At 47.1% G+C, this 23995-nt stretch overlaps 1 pseudogene across 1 annotated transcript; it reads left to right on the top strand.

Annotated features, from left to right (window-relative positions):
- The first annotated feature begins 22237 nt into the window (after positions 1-22237).
- Positions 22238-23629, top strand: LOC144130904 (damage-control phosphatase ARMT1-like; annotated as a pseudogene). Its single transcript, XR_013314336.1, has 2 exons — positions 22238-22957; positions 23097-23629. The product of XR_013314336.1 is annotated as a damage-control phosphatase ARMT1-like (transcript).
- The last annotated feature ends 366 nt before the right edge of the window (positions 23630-23995 follow it).

The following is a 23995-nucleotide window of genomic DNA, read 5'->3' as shown; positions in this document are numbered from 1 at the left end:
GGTTCCGCAGAATTCCGCGTAACCTACGAGGTGGCGCTCCCGTCGCCGTTCCCTTTCCCCCATGAGGGAGACTTCCCTCCTCGCCCAGCCGGGGGCTGTCCGTCCCGACGGCCGACGATGAAGATGGGCCGCATCGAAACGGAGGGGGGAAACAGGTTCTCCACAAATGAAAGCATCTATTGAAGTTGCAGTCGATGTGGACAGGCGTGTTGGATCAATGATGGCATTAATGAAACCGTTACAGTCTAACAGGTTATTTATTTGACGCTGCTGAGTTGAGGGTGTAGAAAAGTCTATGTTGATGTCGCCGCCAAGGACTAGGTAAAATCTGTTTTCTGTTATCCATGTTAAAAAAGTGTCAAGAAATGAAAGAAAGTTTGGGATGCTACCACATGGAGGTCTGTACAAAACAGAAAAAATGTTCTGCCCAGCCTTTAGAGAAAGTATTTCAAAATCTTCACATGATTTAGTAAAGTCAGGAAGAACTGAACACCGAACGGATTCCTTTGCAGCTATCATTACTCCACCGCCTTTTTTGTTTGGGCGGTTTAGCACGTATGAGTTATAATGCGGCATGATAAGGGCTTCATGATCAGTTCGGTACCAGGTCTCAGTGAAAAATATTATGTCAAACTCGAAATCAAACAAGCCAAGAAATGCGATTATTTCATCCTCTTTACTGCGCAGAGATTGTGCGTTAAGATGAAAGAATGACGTTACTTTTTTGTTTTTTGCAAAAAGGCTATTGATATCTGCAGGTAGAAAGAACTGGGAAGCCATGCCTAATCAAAAGGAAAATCTCAGTAGGCGCACGAAATCTTTAGACTATCTTTTCCAGGTCATTGACGCAATCGATCCGGACCACTGACGAAGTTACATCCTTCTTAGCAAAGATGCGGCCATTCCTCTATTATGGAAGCCCTCCAATTGTTCGTAGGTACGCTGTTAGTCAGAACATAGCATCAAATATTACTGCATTGAAATTATGCAACGGGCATGCTTATATGCCATGCTCAATTTGCATGCCAGAGAACTATAAACTCAACACCGCAGTGCATGATGTCTTTGTCCGATTAATATAGCACTGCTTACGTTGATCTTGATAGGTTTCCAACATTGCACAGTTTGTTAAGTGTTTCACTAATATTTTTTTAGTGTTTAGGGAAAACTTCATAGGCGTTTTGGGTAAGTAGTGCGACTGTTTCTCGACTGTTTATTAAGCGTTCATTCATTACATTAGCGTAACGTTCTCCTCACATTACACATACGTAGCAAAAATGTACCTGAGTTATTGGGGAAACGTTATAGCAAAGCTTATTAGTAACGTTACAGGAACGCTGAAAAAAATGCAATTACCATCTTGTGGTAACGTTAGGCTCGAACAAAAATGCAACGTTGTGAGAACGTTTCTGTGCCACCTGGGTTGCTCTTGCGTTCCGTTTTGAACGTCCATGCAGTCAGCGAAACAAGAAGCCGGGGGTTTCGTTCCATGAAATTCCTGCCGACTTACTACTCCGGGAAAGACGGCTCAAGGTAATTCGAAAAAAAAAAACAGGCAGCCAAACACAACATCAAATTATTCTGCAGTTGTAGCTTGCATTTCCAGCCAAGGAAATGCTACTGTAGACAGTTTGACTGCCCATTAAGACAGGGGTGGACTCTTTTACCCGACGTCAGCGCTCCGAAGAGTGTTGCACGGCCTGAAGAAGTTCGTCGATGTCACGCTCAAAGACCGAACGCATCTCAATTCAAAGGCCACTGGACACATGCTTGCTCTACAGTGAGGATAAAATCGCGGGTTTGCCTGTGCTGACCTTTGAGAACAAGGATAGCGGTATATTATATGCAATAAGTTCATCAAAACGTTGCTAACAAACGATGCACTTGACATAACAGACAAGAACGAAGTTGCGAAGATGTACATCAAGAAACCGCTTTCCCGTAAATTCTTGAAACTGCATGTAGTAAGAAAAGAATTCCGCCGCCTTTTTCGCACCGACGCATGCCATTTTTCCTTGTAAGTGCGCCCGTACCTGTGCCTTCAAGCGCAGTTTTTTTTTTAATATTCACACGTCGCTCGCCATGTCAGGTACCCCCTTGTTCCGCTTGTCATTTCATCAACGCACGGGCTTGTCATTTGGAGAATTCCGGTCAGAGGCATGCTGTGTTACTCCCGACGTCACTGTGCGCGTGTGCATCACACAGGAGCCTAGTGAGCTGTGTTTCTAGCGAAAAGAATAGAGAAGAGAGGCACGGGTTTATTTGAAATTCGCTAACGGTATTTAAGGAGGTACCGTTCGGCGAAAGCTCGTCGGAAAAATGACCATAAACAGCGCAGCTATATATAGGCTGCCATCCAAGATCTGCTTCACCCGATCGAAACATCTCTCGCAATGCTCCGCAGCAAGACTGTAACAGACGCGCGCTTCGCAAAATTATAAGAACATTAGATACGGGGGATGTGCCCCCTCGACTCCCCAGGCAAGTTACTGCGATGTCTCCGGCTTCCAACCATTGGGCGCCATATGCAGTCCTGCCACGGGTCACATGGCTTCGGTTGAGAGCTCAGGTCATTCCGGACTTCCTCCTGTCCTTGTTCTATCTCATGGATTATTTTCCCTTTTTGCTTGTCCGAAGTAGTTTATTTCTTGCCATTGGCAACATTACAATATATAAAACCATTCACCACACAGTGTAAATACTTATTTTGTGGCATTTCTAGCCATTTCAAGCACTTGCTACAATATGGATGTTGCGAACATGTTCCTTTTATTGTAAACCGTCCAAAAGTTACTGGTTATGAAGCAGACAAAAGGCCCTAACGGCATGATAGAACGCGATGCACAGCACGCTTATAGATTTCGAAATCGAAACTGACGATCCTCTATCAGTAATATGTGGAAGTCTGCTTAGACTTTTTAAGCATTTTCTGCACACTGAGACTTCCAAAAACATGTTTCTTGTCGTTAACGAACTAGAAGTTGTTGCTAAAATCCCGAAAAAAAGGATGAAACAGCACATGATCGGGCGCCGCGCATCAGTCTCCCAGCCATTGAAACCGAAATTGAGGGTCATCTTTTGGCGCCGCCTAGCGGCAAGTCTGCGCAATGTTGAGGCGATCTCGGGGCCCCTTGAAATCGAGGAGACGCTTCAGGCATGTTCTTCAGGAGGTATTGCACCGAGCCACAGGTGTTCCGCCGCTGCGCAGCGCCGGGCCTTTCCTCAAAATGCAACTTTCAATTTCCAGCCTTCTCTTTATTCTTTCCCTCCCTCTTTTATCCCTTTCTTTACGGCGCGCTTCGGGTGTCCACCGAGATATGTGAGCCGCTTACTGTGCTTTGCGCGCTCGCCGCGCCATCTGGCATGACATCACACCGCGCGGCTCGCCGCCGCCGCCGTTTGGTATGACGTCACACCGCGTTCCTCATCCTTGCGCTCGCCTCCGCTCGCTTCGCCAGCTGGGTCACATGCCTGATAACATGTCGGAGGATTGAAAAGGAGATCTGGCGTGCGCCGCAACCACAGTTGTGTCGCCTTTAATGCGACAACAAAATAGCTAGACAACCAGACTAATCTGGACTTGCAATCAAGATTAACCAAGGCTAACCATGCAATGCCATAGCTTTCGCTACGTATATCCTGGCATAGCCGAGCTAAGCCACTGCCAATTTTGGGGAAAGGAAATGGCGCCGTATCTGTGTTACATATCGGCAGACACCTGAACCGCGCTGTAAGCGAAGGGATAGTGGAGGCAGTGATAGAAGAAAGGAAGAAAGAGGTGCCGTAGTGGCAGGCTCCGGAATAATTTCGACCACCTGGGGATATTTAACGTGCACTGACATCGTACAGCACACGGGCGCATTAGCGTTTCTCCTCCATCGAAACGCAGCTGCTACGGTCGGGTTCGAACCCGGGAACTCCGGATCAGTCACCAGATACACTACAGCTTTCGCTCTCTAACCAGGCTCAACAGTAGTTGAACCGTTTTTTTTTAAGCGACAGCTTTACTGGCCGCGAACTTGTGATTTCGCCGTGGCGGTGCTCAGAGGAGGCACATGACGTCACAACGCGCGCCTCGCCGCGGAGCCGAACCGGTCTGGCCGGGCCGGCGGCGGCTAGCCCAGTCGGTGCGAAATAGACATGCTTCATGTCTCCGCCAGTGCGGCCAGAGTGCGCCGAACGCGTCGACGGTCAAGCGCAGTTGGAGTATAGAGGGCCTCGCTTTGGCCGACGTGACGTCGCCGTGCATCTCTGGGAGCCACCAAAACCTCCCGCACATTCACTGAATAAAAAAACCTGTGCCGAGGCTCGGAATCGAACCAGGGTCTTTGGCGTTTGACCCGCCGCGGTGGCTTAGTGGTTAATGCGCTCGGCTACTGATCCGGATTTCCTGGGTTCGAACCCGACCGCGGCGGCTGCGTTTCGGTGGAGGCGAAAGGCTAAGGCGCCCGTGTGCTGTGCGATGTAAGTGCACGTAAAGATCCCCAAGTGGTCGAAATTATTCCGGAGCCCTCCACTATGTCACCTCTTTCGACCTTTCTTCTCTCACTCTCTTTTATCCTTTCAGTTACGGCGCGGTTCAGGTGTCCGTCGAGATGTGAGACAGATACTGCGCCGTTTCCTTTCCCCAAAAATCGACTTCCATTTTTTTTCCCTACAAAGCCGTGTCCACGTTGGACGTTCAGGTGGTCGCTGGAGAGCATCCTCTCCCACTGCACCTCATTCGGGTTTTCTATGCTAGGGGGGCACGCCACCGCAACGATGCAGGTCACGAGAACGCCCATCTTTATGCAGGCCGCACTGATATGGATCGCCACGTCAACGCATTTGTGCTATCAAGGCAGCCGTTGCAGCCTGGACCACTATTCTGACATTTGGCGGGATACCGTCAACACGCCCAACGAAAGCAACGCCGTGCCTCACCCGCCGCCTTCAAACCCGGACTGTTTCCACATCTGGCAACCAAGTGCTACGCTCAGCGTGGCACCTTCGAATGGACTACAAATACCGCCCTCTTACTGGAGTCATTCTGAGTACGCCACCGCAACGATGCAGGTCACGAGAATGCCCTTCTTTATGCAGATTCGTTACTTACCTGATTCAATTTGCATCCGCTCTGATAATTCATTTTTACTAGCGGTGTCGTGCCCCATCGACCCTACGCATTGCTTTCGAAGAGTACAGTGCATATCATGTTACCAGTGTATCAACACCTATGTCACTAGCCTTCTGTTAGTGTTGGCTGGAGACGTCGAACTGAACCCCGGACCCACAGTGGATCGTAACCCACAACCGTACCTCTAATCAATTTCCGTGGCCATATCCCGCATTGAACTTTCTCAAAATACTGTGTTAAGTGAACTAACTCTGATCCGCGCCGCTCAGTCGAAAGTTGAGGATTCCATTTCCATCCTTTCCTCTCCAGTTGATGCCCTTGAAAAACCCGCCGAAACAAATCAGCTAGGCAACCCAGGTTCTGTAGCCGATTCAGATATGGCTATACTTTCCTCGGATAAGCTACTTTCGCACAAATGTGACGACGCCGAGAATCGTCTCCGACGGTATAATTTGCTGTTTTTCGGAATCGAAGATGAACAAGAGGAAACGTGGTCCCAATCTGAATCGCGCATCATTTCATTCTGCTCTCAGGAGCTTCATATCACAATGGAGAGCCAAGATATTGAGCGCGCTCACAAACTCGGCCGTTTCCAGTCAGGAAAACCGCCCCATCATTGTCAAGTTCACGAGGTTTAAAGACAAAGCGCGAATACTTTCCTCCGGCTGATGCTTAAAGACACGTCATTCGCAGTCCGAGAGGACTACTCTGCACGTGTACGCTTGGCAAGGAAAAAAATTTGTTCATATGGTCAGTAGAGTTTTAACTCATTCAAAATTCGTTTTGATAAGCTTATTATGAACAAGAAAGAGTTTGTGTACGATGCTGGAACCGACTCCGTGATCGAACAAAGTTCATAGCACTCACTGCAGTCACAGAAGCCGTTGTTTCGCCTACCATTGCGAACTTCTAAGCGTGCCACCCCTGCCCCAAGAGATAAATCAGCATCAGTTTTACTAACCAATATACGAAGCTACTTCCAAAAGAAATATGCCGTTGAAGCTATATTGGATGACAACAGCACCGATATCGCGATTTTTACCGAAACATGGCTCGCGCCTGATATAGAGAATAAAGAGCTATTGCAAGATAAGCAATCTTTTGATTTTTTCCGGCGCGATAGACATGGGCGCAGGGGAGGCGGCGTGATGGTCCTCGTTAAGCGCACCCTGCTTTCCTCTGCTGTTGAAATCACTAGCAATAGCGAAATCCTTTGTGTGAACATTTCACTTGCTCATCGCACTAATATTATCATCGCCTGCTACCCAGCTCCTGATTCTGATCATTCCTTCATTGAAGACTTAGGTACCATTCCATTTCAGATGAAAAACCAGTTTCCCTCTGGAAACCTTATAGTTTTTGGTGATTTTAACTTTACAGACATCGACTGGGTGAACCTAAGTGCAGATCCACGCCAGATATTTTTTGGATTTTATTCTCTCGTTTAACCTCTCTCAAACAGTTAGTTTTCCAACTCGTGGTAGTAACACCATAGATCTTGCTCTTGTCTCAAATCCAGATGTAATCCAGTCACTGTCATCCTGCGATGGTCTAAGCGATCATAACATAGTGCTGTTCAACCTATCGATTCCAATCCCTCCACAACGTCCAGTGAAATACATTCGTGATTACAGCAAAACTGATTTTTCCAAAATCAATGATGAACTGGCTGAATTTCTTCTTCACTTTGCAGAGTCCGCTCCTGATAGGTCTGTTGATGAAAACTGGCGTTCGTATAAAGAAAAAATTATCCCTCTAATTGATTCATATGTACCCCTCGTCTGCATTCGTGGTGATGCCGGCAAACCATGGTTTACCAATTCATTAAGAAAATTATGTAGCAAGAAAAAAACGGTTATTCAGGGCAGCTAAGAGCTCGAACTCAGCTCTTAAATGGAAAAAGTACTTTAGCTGTCTGCATAATTACACTAGGTTGCTGAAGATCACCAAACCTGAATTTTACGACAAGGACCTACTTGACATCTTCCGAAATAATCGAAAAAAGTTTTGGTCTTTGTTAACTCCCAACCGTAGCGGATCGCATAATATCACTTTATTAGATGCCGATGGCTCTCACGTTCTAAAGGAGCTCCGTTCAGACGTAATGAATGAGTACTTCTCGTCTGTTTTCGCACAGGAACCAGTTACAAACATTCCTATAGCGCCCAGCTTAAATTTCTCTCAAATGCCACCAGTTGATATCTCATTTGATGGATATGTAAATTAATAGATAACCTAAAGGTATCCAGTGCCCCTGGGCCCGACAACATATCCGCCTAAATTCTTAAAGGTACCAAGTTAGTATCCAGCCGTATCCTAAAAATTATTTTCACTCAGTCTATCCCCAGTGGCCAAATCCCGTCCGAGTGGAAGTTAAGTACACTTGTACCCACCTTTAAAGCAGGGAACCGCTCCGATCCGTCCAATTATCGACCTGTCTCGCTAACGTACATAGCATGCAAGCTCATCGAACATATAATTTACTCTCACATTGCAACGCACCTAGATAATAATTCATTTTTCTTCTCAAACCAACACAGATTCCGTTATGGTCATTCATGCGAAACTCAGCTTTTCGAATTCACGACTGACCTCCACTCAAACCTGTACTCATCATTTCAAACAGACATAATTTACTTCGATTTTTCTCCGCGTTCCCCACCGTTCCCCACCAGTGCCTCGTGACCAAACTTTCCTGCCTGTCTCTGGACCCACTAGTATTATTATGGATTCACTGTTTTCTAACTAATCGTTCGCAATACGCCGTCATTGATAGTCATCCTTTCGCCGCTACAAATGTTACCTCTGGAGTCCCTCAGGGATCAGTTCTTGGTCCACTTCTGTTTTTAATCTTTATTAATGACCTTCCTGCTGGAATTTCGTCATCCATTCGTCTGTTCGCAGACGATTGTGTTCTCTACCGTCGTAGTTTATGCACGTGTCCCGGAAACGATCTAACTTGCTCTACTCATATTCGCTAAACACGACCGCGCTATCGAAAAGTTGAATCTTACAGGTATCTTGGCTTCGAAATAACCAGTAATCTGAACTGGTCAAAGCACATCAAGTCACTTGCTGCACGCGTTTCCAAATCACTAGGTTTCATCAGACGATTTCTAACATTTTCTCCGCCCACGGTTAGGCTAATTGCATATGAAACATTCATTCCTACCAAACTTGAATATGCATCGACTGTTTGAAACCCGCATCAAGAATACCTAATCCAGGCGTTAGAAGCAATCCAAAACCAAGGTGCTCGTTTCATAACATCCAAATATGATTTTTTCGGCTGACCGTTATGAATATCAAATCTTCCATAGGTCTAACTCCCCTAGCATCACGGCGTAAGATAGCAGGACTTTGTCTATTTCACAAACTTTATTATAATTTCCCCCAATTACGTGAGAGCCTTATTATGCCCCCCTTGAGATCCTCCCGACGTTTGTTTAATTGCAACAGTGTTCTGCGTATTCATGGTAGCACTAACGCTTTGAATAATTCCTTTTTGCCAACTGTTATATCCGAGTGGAATGTACTCCCTGACGGTATTGTCAATGAAACCAACTCAGTAAAATTTAAACTCGACTACTGATCCGGAGTTCCCAGGTTCGAACCCGACCGCGGCGGCTGCGTTTTTATGGAGGAAAAACGCTAAGGCGCCCGTGTGCTGTGCGATGTCAGTGACGTTAAAGATCCCCAGGTGGTCGAAATTATTCCGGAGCCCTCCACTACGGCACCTCTTCCTTCCTTTCTGCTTTCACTCCCTCCTTTATCCCTTCCCTTACGGCGCGGTTTAGGTGTCCAACGATACATGAGAAAGATACTGCGCCATTTCCTTTCCCCAAAACCAATTATTATTATAAAATTTAAAAACTTATTGACTGCTTATTTCTCTCCACAATTTCTGTAAAAACTTTTTTATTTACCTATTTATTGCCTTGTTAATTTCAATGCGTTTACTGCGTTTATTTGTGCTTTCATTTGTATTTGTGTTCTACCTTTCTGAGCCGTTATTACCATTTGTTCCCCCCCCCCTTATGTAATGCCCTATTGTGGCCTTTAAGGGAAAATAAATAAATGATGATGATGATGGGGATGATGATGACGATGATGAATTGTCATTTTTCTGACATGCCCATGTTATATGATCTATTGAGTTCGCTTTTCTCCACACCACGCGCATGTGTCGCCGTATTGTGTGGGATAGGTTTTACTATGTTCAGATTTGGGAACGCGCCCGTTTGCAGCAATCGCCATGCTACTGCATATTCTCTGCTCAATTCCTTACGTGGTGATAATAATAATAATAATAATTGGTTTTTTGGGGAAAGGAAATGGCGCAGTATCTGTCTCATATATCGTTGGACACCTGAACCGCGCCGTAAGGGAAGGGATAAGAGAGGGGGTGAAAGAAGAAAGGAAGAATTAGGTGCCGTAGTGGATATTTCATTTTCACTCCTCTGTAGTAGTTCAATATTTCTGAATACCTCTGGAGTACCGGACTGGGTTTCTCGAGGTCGGGTGAGTTGGACGCTCGGTTAGTGTGTCCTCGAGCTATCCTATCGGCCTCTTGGTTACCCTGTATCTCGGTATGTCCTGGTATCCATTCTATAACGTGCTGTATTTGCTTTTTGTTCCTTTGCTGCGTGTCGCGTGAGCAGAGAATGCGGAGTGCCCTGCAACTGACTCTGCCATTTGTGTAGTTACGGCATGCTGTTTGCGAGTCAGTATTGTTAAGGACCTATTGGTTCGGTAGCCCTCTGCCACCGCTAAAGCTACGGCTGCCTCTTCGGCCTCGACTACCGTGGAGTCAGTCCTTGATCGATGCGCTGGTGATTTCTTCTAGGTCCGAGTTGATCACCGTTGCTACGGCCATGTTTTCCGCTTGTCTCCTGGTTCTGGTATATACGGCAGCGTACGTGTATACCGTATTGCCCCTGGTTGCCAATGTTTGTTGTACGTATACTTAGCTTTAGCTTCTCTGCGTGCTTTATGCAGATTTGGGTCCATATTCTTGGGTATCGGTGCTACCTTCAGTGTACTACGTTACTCGTCCGGTATCGTTCCATTTCTTTGTATCTCCTGGATTGCGTATTCGTAGCCACATCTCTTTAGGAGCTCTCTACCCGTTGGGGTTTGCCTCAGCCTTTGTAGCTGGGAGTTTAGTTGGGCTTCTCTCAGCTCTTCAAAGGTGTTGTGCAGCCCTAAGGCGAGCAGTTTTTCTGTCGATGCTGTTTGGGTAGGTGAAGCACTATTTTGTACGCTTTAGGATCGTGTCCGCTCGCTGCAGCTCACTTTTGCTGCAATTATAGCAGTGGAGGCTATACACTATTCTGCTAACCACTAGACTTCTGACCAGCGTTAGTGTATCTCCCTCCCGCATGCCATGCATTTTGGTCGAGACTCTGGTGATCATGCGGACCACTTGGGCCGTTGCAGTTTTCAGCACGTTTAAGGTGTGGGAACTGCGTTGGTTGGACTGTGTCCACATTCCTAATATCCTGATGAGTGTTCTCTCTGGTATGGGTTGTCCCTAGAGGTAAAAGTTGAGCCTCAGCTCAGCGCTAGTGGGGACTGTACGATTCTGCTTGCCTTTCCATTAAGAGCTCGGACTTCTCCGTTGAGCAGGCGAGGCCTCTAGCCCTGACGTAGTTTTTTTAAAGCGATGTTTACTGCCTCAGGGCATAAAAACTATGAAGTGAGAGATGAGTAAGATGCACAAATAAATGAAAAGAGGTCTGCTGATTTGATGAAATCAAGAAGTGAACGATGATATGGACCCTGTGTCCAGGCAATATAGGAATCCGGATTGTCAGGTGACTGACGTAGTTTTCTACGCAGGTGGCCGCTTTGTGCAGCTTTTCTTCCTTTTCACTGAGCGAGCCTTCGTTCACCCATACAGTGATACCGACGGCGTACATGGCGTGTTGTACGCCGTCAATCACTTTCAGCTGTTTAAAGAGGATGGAGAATTACCGATCCTTGCGGAGCTCCTTTGTTTGGTGTGTGGAACTTTTCGGATCGGATTTCTCCCAGGCCTATATGGTTACGGTGCGGTTCGAAAGGAAGGCTTTAACGCAGCCGTGGATCCTTCTTCCACAGTTCAGGTCGTCCATTCCTGTGAAGATGGCTTTGTGGCGGACGTTGTCAAAGGCTCCCTGTATGTCTAATGCCATTATCGTGTGTTCCCTGTTGTGGGGAATATTACTAAGCACTTCGTCCTTGTTTTGGAAAAGTACGTCTTGCGTTGATAGTTAGGTCCTGATGCGCCGAACATGCTGTGGGGATACATGCTGCTGGGTTGCTATCTCCGAAGCAATTGATTCTCACCTTTTCCAAGAGTTCCGAGTCTGGTCCTTAGAATTGGTGGACCAATCTGTATATGGCCTTGTTGTTGTTTTTCGACTTAGTTTTGGTCGGGTTGAGGAGGGCCTTGAGTATACGCCATGTTTTTGCGGTGCTCAGGGTTCCGCTCAGGGGGGTGCTAAATTGTTCCCATTTCGATCTTGCCATATGGGTAACGTACTCTTCCGCTTTCCTCGTAATTTCCGCGATCTTTATTTTGAGTTTCTATTATCGCTGCCTCTTCCGCCTTCTGGTTACACCCCTTCTTGCCTCCCATAGCTTGAGCAGTCTGGGAGAAATGAAAATTGATTTTTGAGGAAAGGGAATGGCGCAGTAACTGTCTCATATTTCTCGATGGACACCCGAACCGCGCCGTAAGGGAAGGGATAATGGAAGGAGTGCAAAAGAAAGAAAGAGGTGCCGTAATGGAGAACTCCGGAATAATTTCGACCACCTGGGACTTCAACGTGCACTGACATCGCACAACACATGGGCGCCTTTTGCGTTTCGCCTCCATCGAAACGCGGCCGCCGCGGTCAGGTTCGAACCCGCGTACTTTGGCTCAGTAGACGAGCGTCTTAACCACTACGCCGTGATTTTGAAAATGCGTCAGCCTCAAATGCGCGTTTGAAAAACATCAAACCTCGACAATAGCTGCCCGGGCCGTGACTATTCTTGACATCTTTCACAGATTAAGAGATACAAGTGCTAGGCTAAGCTGTATGATCAGTGCATGCCGCTGGCGGTCAAATTATTATATATAATACATTCTCTTTATCTCATAATAAATATTGCCATTTAATTGGCCAACAACCGACACACACCTAAATTATACCTAATCCTGAACTAAGTACTGCGTGTCGTAGGAAGCGTTTGATATAAAGATCACTCGGATCACGTATATTTTAACACACTTAAGATGTACGCCTCTTGTAAAAATGTATGCTATTGAGAAAATTTTTATTTTCACATTTGGTACAATGATGTAATGGTAGCAAATATAATAAAAATGTTCTAATGTATGTTACCCCGTTTTGAGGATTCTATGATTCCCTATCTAAATATGGCTACCATGCAGGTGCTTTTCATAATTAATCAATTTATACATCCCACAAAGTATAAATATTTTTATACTTCGACAGTCCAAGAATCTTTAAAATCGTGCTCCTATCTCTGGATGTCCTACTTTTTCTGATTGTACATGCGTTTGTTTGCATCTTAAGCAGAACCGATAGGTGGAAAAGTGTTAGAATATGTCTATAATCGGAGAAATTTATGCCTTAAGTATTGTTACTAGTACGTAGTTGTATTTATGGGTTCATGTATTTATTTTGTACCGCCAGCCGCGGTGACTTAGTGGCTATGCGCATTCATTTGCTGAGCGAGAGGCAGGACTGAATCCCGGCCGCGGCAGCCATTTGGACGGAGGCGAGATAGAAATGCACCCGTGTGCTGTGCGATTTCGATCAAACAACGTACGTCAAAGAATCCCTGGTGGTCTAAATTAATCCGAAGCTTTCCACTAGGCCTCTCTCATATCTCATATGGGCTGTGTTGGTGCGTTAAACACCACACATCGTGCCATACTTTATTTTGCACTACGGTATGTGTAAAACTGTGTAACAGGTTTGGTTTCATTTGGTGTATGGGGGTTTAACGTCCCAAAGCGACTCAGGCTACGAGAGACGCCATAGTGAAGGCCTTCAGAAATTTCGACCACCTGGGGTTCTTTAACGTGCACTGACATCGCACAGTACACGGGCCTCTCGAAATTCGACCACCGCGGCCGGTATCGAACCCGCGTCTTTCGGGCCAGCAGCCGAGCGCCGTAATCACTCAGCCACCGCGGCGGCTAAACTGTGTAACAGAACAATAACTCTTTAGTATCATCCCAAGCGCAGCCATACGCGGCTACTAGAGAAAGCTATACAGCTTTCACAGAAACTTCTGAAGAATTCCTCCATGGATCGGAGATCGAACCTGGGACCACCGCCTGACCACTAACAGCTAGCTATAAACGCTAGCGGATGTATAGGACGAAGCCGAATTGATCAACAGCTCAAAGTGGGAACGTTTATTATTGGCCCAATGTTCCCCAAGGTGGCGTAGATTTGAAATAAGGGAATAAAGTAATCACTAGCTAAAGTAATCACTATTTATACTCCCAATACACATATAGCCAACTAAACTGAAGCTATAAGACTGCGCCTGTTTACATGGAAGGCACACATGTTGATATACATTTAATTGGAGCAACCATAAGGTATAACCTCGCGCTATAAGCGTGTCGTTCAAATTTTATGGTTACATGACACTCTCTGATTTAATATCTGCTGCGGGTCCTTGGACCCAAGGTATTAATCTTATTTTTGGATTATGGCAGAGTGCTTGAAGCACTCTGGCTAGGGTCGGCCCGGTATTGCACTGCCTCCGGGATCGGCACGGGGCATAATAGCGCGCGTCTTTTCTTTCTATCTTTGCTCTCCTATCCTTTCACTCTCCTACTTTCAGCACGCGGCAGCGAGCGTGGTTCGACTTGAGCCAGTAGGTAGGCCCCTGCACTTTCCTTTTCTTTCTTCCTATCAGCAACAACAGCTCTTGTGCATATGCTGCACACTCGCATTTTCAAGCGCATAGGCATAGAATGTTCAGCACTTGTATTTATAACCTGAGTTGCAAAAATTTTCATCTGCATAAATTGCATGTGTCCAGCGCTAACACCCCCGCTAAGTGCCGCCCAGCTGACATTTCAGTAATCTTTCTGTATTCATTGTCAAATAAAAACATTGGCAATTAAATTATTTTCTTTCCTTGTGAGGTTGAGGTTGAAATCTGCGGACAAATGAAAATTTTCGTTCAAAACACGTGAACACTCGAGCAGCAGCTCTCAAATGTATTTAAAAAAAGGGGGGGGGGGGGGCTCACACATGTAACAGCAAAACTGATCAGGTATGCATTGCGTATGGACCTCCTGCATGTTTGTAAACAAACAAGGTGGCGCTGCAGTCGCTAGCGAGCTCGTGGTAGGCAAAAGGTCGGGGAGTGGCGTCGCGGATAGGTGTTGTGCGCAGGTTTTCAAGGCTTGTAGGCGCGTTTCCAGTTTCTGCGAATCATAGCAATGGTCGATGCTTCCAACTTAGTAATTTGTCGAAGTACACGAGCTCGCGTTGTCCACGTGCGGCCTATAAAGAGAAATAGTTTGCCACTGTGTATTGTATATATGGTTAGTAGTAAGCATGTAGAAAGCGTTCCTGCCGTTTATTTATGCGCTAGGCATTGAATAAAACAAGTTTTGACACTCTGCACTAGCCGGAATGATTTTACTTCGGGACAGTAGTGAGGGGAAGTGCTGGCGTTGTTTCGTCGGAGCAGACATGCGCTTATCGTCTGCTGACATACGTACGTGTCGCGCTGCGCGAAAAGTGGGGACAGCGTCGTGTCCCCGATCTCCTGTCTCGCTTAGCGCTGTTTTTAGCCGCATGACCACGCACCAGCCAGGCTGACTTGTCCTCTTGTTAAGCTGGTCGATTTGGTGAAAATTTTTGATTTCTAGAATTATTTTCTTTCCTAGCCCTGAAGTCTAGTTTCGTGACGAAAAATTATACCAAAATATTGAGTACAAATTTATAAATTACGCTTTTTAGAAGTGTGGTCGTCAAAAATTGTGAGGTAATTTCTTTGATTTCAGTGCCGCATTTTGACCAAAGCGAAAGCGAAGATGCCATAAACGAGGGAATATACTTTAAGGTTCGTTTTCTTTTAACCTCCCTGCGTTTCCTTTTCATTCTCTCTCTCTCTTCTGACCTCTCACATTTTCTGCGACTGGGTCACAGTGCACCTTCGTAATTCGCATGAAAATGAAATGATTCCATTTGTCGCAAACTATTCCTGAGACGTTGAGGAGCGTAATAAATCTCTCGATTTTTTTCCCTACACGTGCAGTATTGTGTTAGTTATTTTTTGTAAGAAACGTTTTCATGTAACTATGCATGCATAAGTACTGATCATATAGAAAAAGAACTAATCGCGTCATCGTACAGAACAGGGCTTTATGTACATGCTGGCACAAAAAAACTGCGCACTATCTACTCAATTATTTGAGACCTAGCTTGAGGGGACTTGACGACGGTGTTAATTATAATTACCCAGAACTGCACCAGGTATAGCTATAAATAAAAAGAATTACTGAAACTAGCATAGGAATTTCATATTTGCACCAAGTTTAGTTACATATCGCAAGAATGAATAACGAAAGCACTTTTCATTGCCGCGTCCCCTCTCAATCTCGCCACGTGTCTGTTAGTAGCACGCCTGCGGCTGCTTCTTTCCAAACAAGCTTCTGATCATGTATTACCTCATGAAACATGACACATGCATGATGCAATGAAAAAGCATATGGCGTTTAGCACACTTAAGGTACGCTATTCTAAGCACACCAACGCGACCGCGCAAGATTGACACAAATTACCAGACTTCTTTCTACTCGAATGAAATAATTATGTCGTCATATCGAGAAACAGTTTCAAGTAACTATTAAATGTCACAAAACGCGCCATTTAACCATGGTGTACTATTAACCAAAAAAAAACGCATTCCTTGGGGGCGAGTGAACTGTCGGCGCCCCGTGCACTCCGGCTCAAGGTGATAAGTACGTGTGCAGCTACATATGTCTTTTTTTTCCTTGAGCAATTATCAGCCTACTATCCTGAAGTTCAGGTGAATGAACGCAGCAACTTGCATGCTATTAAGTGCATTGAGTGGCAGTGCCTATCGACTCCCAGACTTCGCGCTTTACTACCGTGGCCCAATGCCTGTTAGCCAGTTTCCGAATGCGGCATTTATGCGCGAGAAACCTATCGAGGCTAATTTAATATTTTTTATGCTACTACGCGGATCCAGCAGTGACGCAGCTGGTCAATACATGCTGCTTCTGCAGTGCACAGGCTTGAAGCAGCCGCGGGTAGCTGCGGCAGCTGCGGTAGGCACGGGCAAGCGGAACCTGTTTTGCCTACCATGCGAAAGTCGCTGCTAACATCAGCGCCACCGCATCTTCGTGACGTCGCGGGGTGAAGGAGGTCCATAGCGGCGCCAACCACCAGAGCGTTTTTTTCCCGCCTGGAAGGATCTTCAAGTAGACTCAAGAGTGGGCTCGGCAGCACGCCAGCGATGGCCCGTGCTAACGTTCTACGCTTCTTGGTGCAGTTCCTCGGACTCTCGAGCTCGCAGCTGCTGGAGTGTTCGAGCCCCCGGGTCCCGTACCTAGCATCCGTCGTCAACTCCAGTCCAGACGCAACACTCCTGCTTTCCGGACTTCACACGGTTGAGCCTTTCTCGGCTACGAATGGCCAGCCCATCGACAACGCATCCCGGTCCGCGTAATTTCTACACGGCCACGGACCATATCTTCAAGCATCATGGCTTTCCCTGAGCCGCCTGAACGCCGGAACCGCCCCTGTACATCCTGCGCATGCGTGGACTTGTGCTAAAAAGGCAGCTCGGAGCGGCGCGCCCTTCAGTGGGCTCGGCAGCACGCCAGCGATGGCCCGGGCTAACGTTCTACGCTTCTTGGTGCAGTTCCTCGGACTCTCAAGCTCGCAGCTGCTGGAGTGTTCGAGCCCCCGGGTCCCGTACCTAGCATCCGTCGTCAACTCCAGTCCAGACGCAACACTCCTGCTTTCCGGACTTCACACGGTTGAGCCTTCCTCGGCTACGAACGGCCAGCCCATCGACAACGCATCCCGGTCCGCGCAATTTCTACACGGCCACGGACCATATCTTCAAGCATCATGGCTTTCCCTGAGCCGCCTGAACGCCGGAACCGCCCCTGTACATCCTGCGCATGCGTGGACTTGTGCTAACAAGGCAGCTCGGAGCGGCGCGCCCTTCAGTGGGCTCGGCAGCACGCCAGCGATGGCCCGGGCTAACGTTCTACGCTTCTTGGTGCAGTTCCTCGGACTCTCGAGCTCGCAGCTGCTGGAGTGTTCGAGCCCCCGGGTCCCGTACCTAGCATCCGTCGTCAACTCCAGTCCAGACGCAACACTCCTCCTTTCCGGACTTCACACGGTTGAGCCTTTCTCGGCTACGAATGGCCAGCCCGTCGACAACGCATCCCGGTCCGCGCAATTTCTACACGGCCACGGACCATATCTTCAAGCATCATGGCTTTCCCTGAGCCGCCTGAACGCCGGAACCGCGCCTGTACATCCTGCGCATGCGTGGACTTGTGCTAAAAAGGCAGCTCGGAGCGGCGCGCCCTTCAGTGGGCTCGGCAGCACGCCAGCGATGGCCCGGGCTAACGTTCTACGCTTCTTGGTGCAGTTCCTCGGACTCTCGAGCTCGCAGCTGCTGGAGTGTTCGAGCCCCCGGGTCCCGTACCTAGCATCCGTCGTCAACTCCAGTCCAGACGCAACACTCCTGCTTTCCGGACTTCACACGGTTGAGCCTTTCTCGGCTACGAATGGCCAGCCCATCGACAATGCATCCCGGTCCGCGCAATTTCTACACGGCCACGGACCATATCTTCAAGCATCATGGCTTTCCCTGAGCCGCCTGAACGCCGGAACCGCCCCTGTACATCCTGCGCATGCGTGGACTTGTGCTAAAAAGGCAGCTCGGAGCGGCGCGCCCTTCAGTGGGCTCGGCAGCACGCCAGCGATGGCCCGTGCTAACGTTCTACGCTTCTTGGTGCAGGTAATGAAACCTTATTGCCTTTACGCTAAGCCAAGTAGCTACCATGCACTCTTGGTGCTGCCGAGCCCACGGCGTTTCCGGTCCATCATGTATGACTGTGCGCATATGTTGTTAAAACTTCTTATGGTAGCTGGTGATATAGAATCTAACCCCGGCCCTAACAAAGAGATTCTTGATGCTTTGAAGGAAATTCAAACTGGGCAGACAGCAATGCTAGCGCAGCTAAAGTCGATTGAAATGAAACTAGTTGATCATGATAAAACGTTTTGCGAGGTTAAGGCGCGACTAGATAAAATTGAGACAGCATGTGTTGGTATTGATGACATGCAGACTGAATTGAAAGAACTGCATGGAATCAGCACTGAGAACACGGCGCAGATAAATGCTCTGTCTGCCCGGGTAAATGATGCAGAAAATTGGTCCAGACGAAACAACCTTGTTTTCTACAGCCTTGAAGATAAAGATAAAGAAACATGGTCAGATTCTGAAAATATCATCATTGCACACATTAATCAGTATTTAGACATCCAGTTAGAGCCACGCGACATTGAGCGTGCACATCGCCTTGGGACTTTCCAAACTGGTAGGTGCAGACCTATAATTGTGAGATTTGCTCACTTTAAAGACAAAGAGCAAGTCCTGTCTTCCGCTCGGAAATTCAAAGACACAGGATATGCGGTTGCTCAAGATCTTTCTCCCAGCACGCGCCTTGCCCAGAAACACCTCATCGAATTTGGAAAGGCTCGAAAACTGAAATACAAGTTGCGAAATGAAAAGCTTATCACAAGTGAAAAAACGTACCATTTCGACCATGTTTCTAACCATGTCGTTGAGGACAGCTTGTAGCCACCATTAAAACCAAATTGTGAACCCCGTTCGCCGAATCGTCACCCTTTATCATTTCTGCTTGCTAACATTCGAAGTGCTGTTCCCAAGCGCGATTCATTGTGCAGTTTAATAGGTTCATCTTCATGCGATATCTTACTACTAACTGAAACATGGCTTAACGCATCAGTTCACGATTCTGAGATTCTTCCATTTCTCCCTGATTTTGAGATATTCCGGAAGGATAGACCCGATAATTCGCGCGGTGGGGGTGTATTGCTCGCCACTAAACGGGATCTGCATTGTTCATTTGTTAACCTCCCTTCACAACTGGAAATGATTTGGCTTCGATGCACTACTACACATCCGCCCATCCTCATTGGTATTTGTTACCGCCCTCCTAATGCTGACAGTTCTTTCACCCCCTTATTTCATGATGCCTTAAATGTGTTAACTAAAACATATCCACTTAGCCCTATCCTTCTCTTCGGTGATTTTAATTTTCCCACAATAGATTGGTCTAATCCCGCCGCTACATTATCGAAAAGCAGCCCGGCTAGCGATTTCTTAAACACGTGTATGACTTTTGGCTTAACTCAACTCGTCACTGATCCCACACGCGTTACTGACCACTCGTCCAACGTTCTAGATCTCGTATTAACAACGCATCCTGATAATTTTACTGCTATCACCTTGTTGCGCGGTCTCAGCGATCATTTGACGATACATACTTCTTTTTATTGTAACGTACTAAAGAAACAAAAAAATAAAAAACACTTACGCTTTATGACAAAGGAGACTATGCCAGCATGAACCGTGAATTATCAGATTACTTCGACACCTTCGCTGCTAACTTTCCACTACATTCTCTCGAGTCAAACCGGTTACTTTTCAAAACAGAGATGCATCGGCTTATAAGTCTTTACATTCCAACCATTACTATATCAGAAAGAATAACATCACCATGGTTTAATGTATCACTCAAACGACTCAATATTAAGAAAAAAACGCCTGTTCCGGTCGGCCAAGCTGTCTAACTCTTCTTCCACATGGCAGAAGTATCATGCTGTCGCAAAAGAATACGACAAGTTAACCGCTCAGACTAAACGGAAGTTTTTTCTACTACTTTACCATCTATGCTGCAGACTAACCCAAAACGATTTTGGAAAACCATTAGCCCTAATCAATGTAATGAGATTTCACTTAACAGTAGCTCTGGATCTCCTATTCCCGACACTGAGGTTGCAGATATTCTTAACACAGTATTCAGTTCGGTCTTTACTAATGAACCCCTTGACAATCTTCCAGATCCACCATATTTTACGCACCCGCTCATGCAAAATATCACATTTCATCCCGTCGGCATAGTCAAGGTAATTGAGTCACTGAAGAACTCGTCATCTACTGGAGTGGACGGTATCAACGCCAAAGTGCTAAAAAATACTAAACATACGTGTAGCCTGTTCTTATCGCTCATATTCCAGGAATCCCTGAACACCGGTTCGATTCCACGTGACTGGCAGGTGGGCAAGGTCATCCCAGTCTTCAAGAAAGGAAGCCGATCATCGCCGAGTAACTACCCCCCGATTTCCATAACAAGCGTTTCTTGTAAAATAATGGAGCATGTTTTATACTCGCATATTGCTACCTTCCTATCGTCCGTTCATTTTTTTCACTCAAGCCAGCATGGTTTTCGCAAGAATCATTCCTGTGACACCCAACTGGCACTCTTCCTGCACGACTTACATTTAAACCTTGATCGTAATATCCCGACTGATGCAGTGTTTTCAGACTTCGAAAAAGTGTTCGATAAGGTTCCCCATGGTCGTCTCTTACTAAAGTTATCGCGCCTTAATATTCATCCATGTGTTCTGAACTGGATTCGAGGGTTTTTATCTAACCGTCAGCAGTTCGTATATGCCAATTCACACTCTTCATCCTTAACACCTGTGCTCTCAGGGGTACCTCAAGGAACGGTACTCGGGCCCCTCCTTTTCTTGATATATATTAATGACCTACCGTGTAACATTTCTTCTCATATCCGACTCTTTGCCGATGACTGTGTCGTTTACCGAAGCATTACTAACTCCACCGCCCATCTCGCATTACAAACTGACCTTATTCGCATACAGGACTGGTGTAAAACATGGCTCATGTCATTAAATATTTCTAAAACCGTGTTAATGTCCATTCACCGTCGTCGTAATTACGTAGCGCCTAATTATAATATTAATAACCTGCAGATTGGAACATCCGAATCATTCAAATATCTTGGTGTGCATATCTCGCGTGACCTAACTTGGACCTGCCATATTAATCACATAATAAATTCTGCTAATTGTGCTCTAGGTTATTTACGCCGTAACCTTTCACTCGCTCCTCCCCCTATTAAACAGCTTGCTTTTCAAACCTTTGTGCGTCCCAAGCTTGAGTATGCTAACGCTATTTTTGATCCGCACCACGTTAATCTTACTAACGCCCTCGAATTGGTTCAGAACCGCGCAACACGATTCATTCTGTTTTTAATTTTAATGTTTTAATTTTAATGTTTTGCTTTGTTTCGTTTCATTGCTTTTTGTTTTTGTTTTTGTTGAGCTGGTACCATATGTTGTACACAATGTTCTTGCCCCCGCCTTATGTAATGCCCACGGGCCCTTAAGGCTTCAATAAATGAAATGAAATGAAATGAAATTCTATCAAATTATTCCTACCACTCAAGCATCTCAGCACTAAAAGCTCGAATCAACTTGCCCCCCATAGCCTCGCGCCGTAAGATAGCACGTCTTAACCTTTTTCATAAATTTTTTCATTCTTTGCCTCTTGATAACCCCTACATAAAAAGAGCCCACCGCATCGCCCGGTTCAGCCACAGTAACGCAGTGTATCCCCTACAAGCCATACTGTGACATTTCAGCAGTCATTTTTTCAGCGTACTGCACGAGACTGGAATGACCTGCCCACTGAAGTTGCCATTATCATCAACCCACTAGAATTCAAGCGGAGCGTCGCCAACCTTTCATCCTAACATTTTTTACCATTGTTTGCCAGATACCGTCCACTCCCTCATGAAATGTCTCAACCGAGACCTTTGAGGAAATAAATAAATAAATAAATAAATAAATAAATAAATACTCCTCAAAAGTCACTGGGTAAATTTATCCAGTGACTCCTCCAGGCGTCGTTAGCGCCCTCGCTCGCCAGCGAATGCAACTGTTCTCTAGAGCATGGGCTCACGAGCGGCGCGAGCGGCGGCTCACATGACCTTGGCGCCTTGGCTACGGGCGGAGTTGATCGGGTGTGCGTCCCAGCTCTTTAGCCCCGCCGTCCAGCCGTTGCACTGCACGTCGCGGACGAACGTGAATGGCCACCAACACGAACGCCTCGCACGAAAACGCTCCCGCTGGGCAGCTAAACTCGGCAACCGACAGTTTTAGGCCAGCGAAATCCCCAGCGGCAGTGCTACCGCCTCCGCTCAGCACCAAGGACCCGAAGGGCTTCGCATTCAAGACAGTGCGCGAGAGGCTGGCTGTCATTCTGACCAGAGCCATGGACACCGTCCCCGGGGACACGGCAGAGATAGAACGACAGAAGGGTCCCGAAGCGCGGACCAAGTCGTCGTGGAACGCTTGGCGAAGCTTTGTGACGAGATTATACTGCCAACAAGCCGCTTGTCGCCCTTGACGACGACTTCCAGGATGCGGCCGTTTGGAACGCTGTGCTGCAGCAGTACACGGTCGAAAATAAGGGCTGTCCGCCGCGCTGGTACGACGCGCCCTGGCTGTACTTCGAGACGTAGTTCTACCGACGCATCTTCGAGGTGTTTTACAAGACGGCAAAGTTGAAGGACTACGATCCCTTTACTAAGTTGAAGGAGGACGCACTCAACGGCTGCATCAGTGCAGCACACACACTGTGCGACTTCGTGCGTTCCAGCTCGCACCGAGATGCATCGTCAGGAGAGCTTAGACAAAGCACATACAGGTGAGCTCTATCTCTGTCTTGTTTGTTTGCGACTTCTCTTCGTTGGTTTCTATTGCTGACTCATTCCGCACTCATGTCCGCTAAAATGCCTGATCTTTCTGGTTACTATACGACTCAGATATCTTCTGGTTACACACAGGCTGATTCACTCGTCACTCTGGGGCAACCGTTGCGACCTGTCGCTGTCCTGTGGTGCTGACACATCAGGTCAAGCTGGTTCCCTCTTGAAGACTGACGCACTACGATCCTGCATCATCTCCGACCACACAGACCAGCTGTGGGAGCACTTGGTCAAGCTTCGTCAACGTAATCTCGGTGGCAAGCCCGCGCAGCTGCACTGCGTTATGGACAACTCTGGCTACGAGCTGGCCGTAGACTTGTCCTTTTTCGACTTCTTGCACGCTAGCGGCTTCGTGGCCGCCGTGACTATTCACATCAAGGCTATGCCCTGCATGGTATGTGTCGGACGTGATGCGCCGTTATTTGTTGTGGACTCTGCGCAAGATGGGCGAATGCGACCATGAAGCAACACGGGCCCTGGGCGAGCGGTGCCAGCGCCGAATATACGAAGATGTCTGGTCCGTGCTGGACGACATATTTTGGTGGGTTGCGCGGAAAATGCCAGTAATGCAAACTTCTAAGAATAAATATTTAACCGTGTGGTATTGCGAATTGCAGCGTTAGCTGGTTGGATGGATGATGAGGCGAGTGATTCCATTACAACGATCGATGGCGGTGCCGCTTTTTTTTTCGCGGTAAAGCAGCGCACAAACGCGCGCGGTCAAGCAGCACTCGCGCGCGCAGTCATGCCCATAACGTACAGCAACGATAGCGATGCCTGTTAGTAAGAAGTTTAAGGATAGAGGGTCCCTATCGTTTAGGGGAATAGCGGGGCGCCAGTGCGCATGTGTACTCTGGCGCCGTATACTACTCCCGCATCCCCCTAACCTGTAGAAAACCCACTGGGAGCCACTAGGTGGCAGCGCCAGATAGGCTTCCGACGTTCTCCTCCTCTCACTCTTGCGCACCTGATCGTCG

The sequence above is a fragment of the Amblyomma americanum genome, chromosome 1 (genome assembly GCF_052857255.1).
Source record: "Amblyomma americanum isolate KBUSLIRL-KWMA chromosome 1, ASM5285725v1, whole genome shotgun sequence".
Taxonomy (NCBI): Eukaryota; Metazoa; Arthropoda; class Arachnida; order Ixodida; family Ixodidae; genus Amblyomma; species Amblyomma americanum.
This window is presented reverse-complemented; position numbering and strand designations above follow the sequence as displayed.